Source organism: Monodelphis domestica, chromosome 4 (genome assembly GCF_027887165.1).
Source record: "Monodelphis domestica isolate mMonDom1 chromosome 4, mMonDom1.pri, whole genome shotgun sequence".
In the NCBI taxonomy this organism is placed as follows: Eukaryota; Metazoa; Chordata; class Mammalia; order Didelphimorphia; family Didelphidae; genus Monodelphis; species Monodelphis domestica.
In genome coordinates this window covers 355,080,340-355,087,407 of record NC_077230.1, presented here as the reverse complement: position 1 = coordinate 355,087,407, position 7,068 = coordinate 355,080,340, and positions in this window count along the sequence as shown.

Sequence of the window (7,068 nt, the reverse complement as noted above, 5' to 3'; positions counted from 1 at the left end):
AATGATTCTTTTATTTTTTTGTAATTAGAACGATGACTTTAAATTGGTTTTTAGCATGGTGTCTTAGAATATATCTAATTACTACCACTTTATAGAGAAAACTGTAGCCACCAAAACACTATATATGTGCATCATGAGAAATGACAAGATGTCCAGATAGAGGGTCTTTGGATTTATAAAGTAATAATGGGGAATAAAGACATTTCTACTTGGGTTAGAAGCATAAAAGCTAGAGGGAATTCTCTTTCCTATGTCCTTACATCAGAATTCTCAGAGTTCCTTGATTGGGGACCTGGCCACAGTTCCTACGTGTAGACCAATCCCCAGGGAGCTCTGGTAAAGAGGACTCTCCTGAGGAATTAAGGAAACAGAACAACCACAATATGAATCTCTCATTCTTAAGGTTGGGCAGACATGGAATGAAGTCAGATGCTGGGCTGCAGTCTGAGACTTGACTGTGGCCAGGGCTGGTGAGTTGATTCCTATCAAGGATGTGTATTATATATAGGAGCCTGGAGGAGGGGATGCTAGAAAGGTCATTATTATCTTTGGGTAAAAGAGAGCTGCTGATCTCTTGACTCCTTGGTCTCCCCACAAAAGAAGGAAAGGAGAGCTTCATTGAACATTGAGAATCTAAAAGCATTTGTGGCCTGAGATAACCATTCACCCTCCTCCCCACTCCTTCAGAACTATATAGGGATAAAGCATCAAGTAGAGATGGTTTTCAGAGGAGACAGTTAAGTATGACCAGCGATAAAAAGTTGCTCTAGCTCTCAAACTCTTTCACATGGCAGTCATTTAAATATATCAACATCTTACCTTTTTAAAAATATGTAAAATCTATTCTTATCACAACTCTATTATAGATAATTCTAGTATTATTAATATTATTGTTCCCATTTTACAAATGAGGAAACTCATAAAAGAGAGGTTAACTGAACCAAGATCATACAAAGAGTGGCAATGTTGCAACAACATTTGGGTGGCCATTTGTTAGCTATGATATATTGGGGTGTTAAATATATTAAATCATGAATTCTTAGCCTTTTTGTGTCATGGACTGTTTTGGTAGTCTGGTAAAGTCTATGCACCTTTTCTTAGAATAATGTTTTTAAATGCATAAAATAAAACCAGAAGAGTAAAAGGAAATCAGTTACCTTGAAATTCAGTTTTCAAAATATTAATGATATAAGAACATAAATTCAAAATGCCTATCCTAGACCTAATATATCAATCAAGAGACTTTAACTAAGATACAACTATATGCCAGGAAATAAATCAGGAATGCAAATACAAAAGAAGTGAAGGAAAACTGACTGTTAAAGAACTTATATTCTATTAGACACAATATACACTCATATAAGTCATTATCAAATACATATGTTGAAAATAAATATACAGTAAGTAAATGTAAGGTAGTTAGGGAAGAAGGGGAATTCTATGAGAAGGTATGAGGTATGGGTAAAACACAAAGGCATTGAGATGAGAGATGTATTGTCATGTGTAACAATGAAAAAGAAGGCCAGTTTGACTGGACCACAGTGTATGGAAAGGAGAATGTATAATGAGACCAGAAAGATAGACTGGAACCAGCTTGTGAAGGACTTTGAAAGTCTATGTGAAGAGTTATTTTCATCCTAGAAGCAACAGGGAGTTAGTTACTCTAGTTTGCTAAGTATTTTTTTTATTTTTTTTTAAATGCAATGGGGATTAAGTGACTTGCCCAGGGTCACACAGCTGGGAAGTGTTTGAGGCCCAATTTGAACCTACAACCTCCAGTTTCTAGGCCTGACTTTCAATCCACTGAGCTACCCAGTTGCCCCCTTTACTGAGTATTTTGTTTGCTCAGTGCTAAGCACTGTGCCTGACAGTAAGTATTTAATAAATGTTTCTTGAATGGCTGACTGATTTATTAGGCTAAAGGAGTGACATATGGAGAGTAAGTTTTTGGTTTAAGTAACATAGGAGAGTAAGTTTTATGTTTAAGGAAAATAATTTGGACCGCTGTGAGAGGAATGATTTAGAGAGGGGAAAGATTTAAAGAAGGAAGATGAATGAGGAAGCTTCAATACTCTAGGTGAGCTTCAGTCAGTCATCAAATGTTTATAAAGTGCCTACTCTGTGCCAGGTACTATGCTAATGAGGTCTTGAAATAAAGTACTAGGACTCAATCAACATGCATGGAGTATTTTTCAAACTAGTAGAGAATAACTTTCTCATGATTTCCCATCAGTTACATTCCACAAATAGCTCTTTCCTAGCCAATTAGAATAAAGTCCAAAGTAGTAGTTCTTTTTTGTTTCTTGAGGACTAGGAATATCTACAAACATCTGGTGAAATCTAATAGAACAGTGTGTTCTTCCTAGAGAAGGTCTCTTGTAGTATTTATTCATTTGCAAAACTTTTCCACTGCTTCTCAAAGTGACTTCAATAAACTCACTTTAAAGATGGAGAAAGGATTTCTCAGGTGTTATTTGCAATGGATCTGCTGAGAAGATAGGTAATTGGACTATTCTCTTTTAGGAAAAAAAAATGACAGTACAGCTATGGGTAGGATACTGAGTTCTGCAGTCCATAGACTTTAATTTCCCTATGTCCCTCCACTCCTAAAAATGGATTTATACTCCAAGGATCACAGAATGGAAGAGTTGGAAGGTACAACTAGGTTATCATGACCATCCCAGTATATCTAGGCTTGCCAGGTCCTAAAATGAACCAACATAACTGTCTTGTTTTTCTCTAACATCACTAGAGAAAGAGGCTAAGTGTTTCTATTGCCAACACAAGCCAGATTCTTATACTATTGACTCCCCAAATATAAAATCAGAAAGACAGTAGCTAATGGCAAGCCTTCCTGGTAAAATATAAACTCATTTAATCTCTTCCAGTTGTCAATGAAAGAAAAGCATTGACCCATTTTGATAATACTATCAATTCAACAAAACCTTTTTTAATAGGTACTGATACATGTGAAGCACTTCTGTAATCACTTGAAATACAAAAAAATGAGATCTTCCCTCAATAATCTTATGATCAAAGATTGTCAAATAAAAATCAATTCAATAATATGAGATTATATGATGCCAAGGAAGTTGGCCCTTAAGTATTCTCTCACACTTTCAGAAGGAAGACTTTGTGTATTTGAAAGGACTCTGGGCATCCAGAAATATAGGACATATGTGTATTTAAATAAAAATGTGAATATTTTTTTCCTTTTATAAGGTCTACCTTGTGTATGTTATAGGGACAGTAATTGATCACAAATAATGTAGCCAATGACTTTTTCATTATTAGTATGGATGAATGTTTTGAAGAGATGGAAAGGAAATAGTAGACAGGGTCCCTGCCCTTGGGGAATTTCTTGTTTAATGAAGGAGGGAAAATAATGATATAAATCTATGAAATAGAAACATATAAGCAATTATAACAACTCCATGGAGTTAGGTATGTGGAGAAATCTACTCATTTCCAAATTAATTAGAAAGGGCCAGAAAAAAAAGAAAAGAAATAATGCAACAAAGTCAACAAGCATTTATTCAGTATCTACTATGTACCAGGCAGGCACTTTGCTGAGTACAGAGGATACAAAGAAAGACTAAAATAGTTCTTACCCTCAAAAAGTTTACAGACTATGAAAGCAGGTAGAGGAATAGGCAAGTGATTATATATAAACAAGATATATACAGATGTATAATGAGGTTAATAGACAAACAAACATTGTATTTAGTTATTTTAACAGAATTATTTTAAAATCATTTCAATTTTGAATTTAAAACATAAGATTTAACCTTAACCTAAAAGATTTAAAAATGAATTATTTAGAGCACCAGATTAAGCATTTCCCCCTTCTCTAACTAGAAAGGTGGGATGGGGGAATACTAGACAAGTACAGTCTTTGAAAGACAAACGGAGAATTTTATTTGATCCTGGAAGTGATAGGAAGTCACTCAAGTTTGTGTGTGTATGTGTATGTGTGTGTGTGTGTGTGTGTGTGTGTGTGTGTGTGTGTGTGTGTGGCATGATTTATTCAGACCTATGCTGTAGGAAAATCAGTTTTCTGGCCAAATAGAGGATGGATGAACATTAGAAGGAACTTGACAGGCAGCCTGACTGCAGGCTATTGCAATAGCCCAGGCATGATGTGATAAGGACTTGTGTTAATGTCAAAGTCATAGAAAAGAGGGGGGCATACTTGAGAGATGTTGCAAAGGGGAAATCAACAACATTTGACAATATATTGGTAGAGGTGGGGAGGTGAGAGAGATAATGAGTATAGGATGACATCTAAGTTGGGTCATTTAGGGAGACTGAGAGAAGCATGGTATGATTAACAATAATAGGGAAGGGGGCAGCTAAGTGGCTCAGTGGATAGAGAGCCAGACCTGGAAATGGGTGGAACTGGATTCAAATTTGCTCTCAGAGACTTCATAGTTGTGTGGTCCTGGGCAAATCATTTAGCCCAAGTTGCCTAGATCTTACTTCTCTTTTGGCTTGGAATCAATATTAGTATCAGTTCTAAGACAGAAGGTAAAGAGGGGGGAAGTTTATGTGGAAAGATGAGTTTAATTTTGGACATATTGAGTTTAAGATATCTACTAGGCATGCAATTTGAGATGTATGAAAAATAATTCAAAAAGCTAAATTGAGGTTAGTGGAAATGACAACTAAATCATAAAGATTAAAATAAAAATCATGGGAGCCAATGAAATCACCAAGTGAAGTAGTATAGAGGAAGAAGAAAAGAGGACCTAGAATGGATTCCTTTTGGGCCCCTACAGTTTGAGGGAGTCACCTGAATGAAGATCCAGAAAAAGAAAACTGAGAACTGATCTGATGGGTAGAAGAACCAGGAGAGAGTATTGTCCTGAAAAATTGGAGGGAAGAGAGCAATCAGAGAGAAGAGGGTAATCAACAGTGTCTAAAGCTACGGAGAAGCCAAGAAAAATGAGGATTGAGAAAAGGCCACTGAATTTGGCAATTAAGAGATCACTGATAACTTTGGAGAGAATAGTTATGGTTGAATGATGAGGTCAGAAGCTAGATTGTAGTGGGCTAAGAAAAGAGTGAGAGGAGAGGAGGCTTCTATTATAGTCCGCCTTTCTAAGGAATTTAACTACAAAGAAAAGAGTTAAAGGATAATAGCAAGAATGGAAAGAACAAGTGGTTGCATGTAATTGGTAAAACAAAAGATCCTCTCAAAAAAAGAAGAAAGAGCAAGTGAAGAAGTTTTCTGAGGATAGAGGGAAAATGGGCATGCTCATGGTTAGTAGGGAAAGAGTAAGGAAACAGGGAGAGGATAGAGATAAATGAGAAAGTGGGTATAAGAGAAATGTTTTGGCTGAGATGAGACTGAATAGAATCACTTATGCTGGTTAGAGAGGTTTGCCTTTATAAAGAGTAAGACCATCTCCTTATATGAGACAGGAGTGAAGGAAGAAATAGTGGTAGAAGGCATCTGAAGATGAAGAAGACTGGAGAAAGAGCTCACTGTAGTAATATTTTTGGGCTTTCAAACCACATGGGCTGTGTGTGAGCCAGCTTTAACCAGTGAGAGCCCATTGTGCAAGCATTTGCATATCATAAATCAGTAATGCTAATTATCTAGACTCAATTTAGTCAATGCAGATTAAACTTAAAACCACGTTTGCATATATGTACATGTATATTTTCCCAGAAACCCCAGTTGTAAAATATTCATTAGCACATCCTTGTATTGTTTTATACATATTGCTTAGACTAAGAGAGGAGTAATGAAATCATCACTCAGTGGAGGGTTGATGACTATTGACTAATAGTAGTAATAATAGGTGATGATTGCAATTGACATTAATATATACCACTTTAAAATTTGCAAAATATCTTATATCCATTGTCTTGTTTGGACCTCATGACAACCCTAAAACCATATAAATGAGCACTATAGTTTCCTTTTATATTTCTATGGTAGAAATATATGAGGTGCAGCTTCTCTGGGATCCACATTGTATTTATAAATTTAATTTTCATAAGTGATATCACATTATGAATGGACTAGAAAGCTTGCTATTTTAACTATCTTTCTTAAAGAACCTCTTCTTAAAAATTCAGCATGTAAAGCTGCTATTATGCAAAATGTTTGCTCAACAAGATAATGTAATACTCTACTATAAATTCTGTGCATACATATATTATTTGCATAATTAGATGATCTGGACTTTTCTTTGATATGGAAAAGGAATTGAAAATAATAATGGCAGTTCATATTTCTAGAGTGAACTACAGCTCTCCAGGAATAGATACTCTTCATGAATAGATAACACCCACTTTGCAGTGGATGACAAATCTCTTATTTAGTGTCATAATCTGTTTGCTTTTCTCACATACTTCTGGTGGTTCTGATAAGAAAAGATATAGTGATGAACATAGTCAGCAATGTGTCAGATTTTGTGCACTGAAACTGAGACTTTGAGGTTGATAAAAAAGGAGATAGTTTTGTTCCCTGACTCAAGCTTCTCAGATCGAAGTCTACTGGAATTTATTCCTCTGTTCTCACTCATATATCTTCCCACCCAGCATGGTCTTAATTCTAGCATGGTCTTCAGGTAATAATTGAGTGAAGGAACTAGAGATGGTTAGTTCTCCAACAGAAGATTTGGTCTGGAGAGGAGTGGGGTGGCATTCAAGCTGACTTCAAGTGTTTAAAGGGCTATTAAGTGGTAAAGAAATACAAATAAGATAGACAGTCCCTAATCTCAAGAAATTGTTGTACTTGACTAGAGAACAGAGTCAGGAGCAATCAGTGTGTGTAAACTACAAGGAAGAAAACTTTGTTTTGATGGAAAGTTTTCTTAAGAATTAGAGCTATCCCAGAGTTTAATGAACTACTCAAGTAGATAGTGGGTTCCTTCTGCCTCAATGTATCTTCCAAGAAAAGCTTGATGATTACTTCTCCTTTACTTGTGAGGAAAGTCTTATTCTTATACAGAAATTGGACTACAAGACCTGTTTAAGAGTTATCTACCATTAGTTTATGTTAATATCAGAGGACCAAAGGACAAAAGAGAAGGAACTCATCTTATTCCTGGAAAG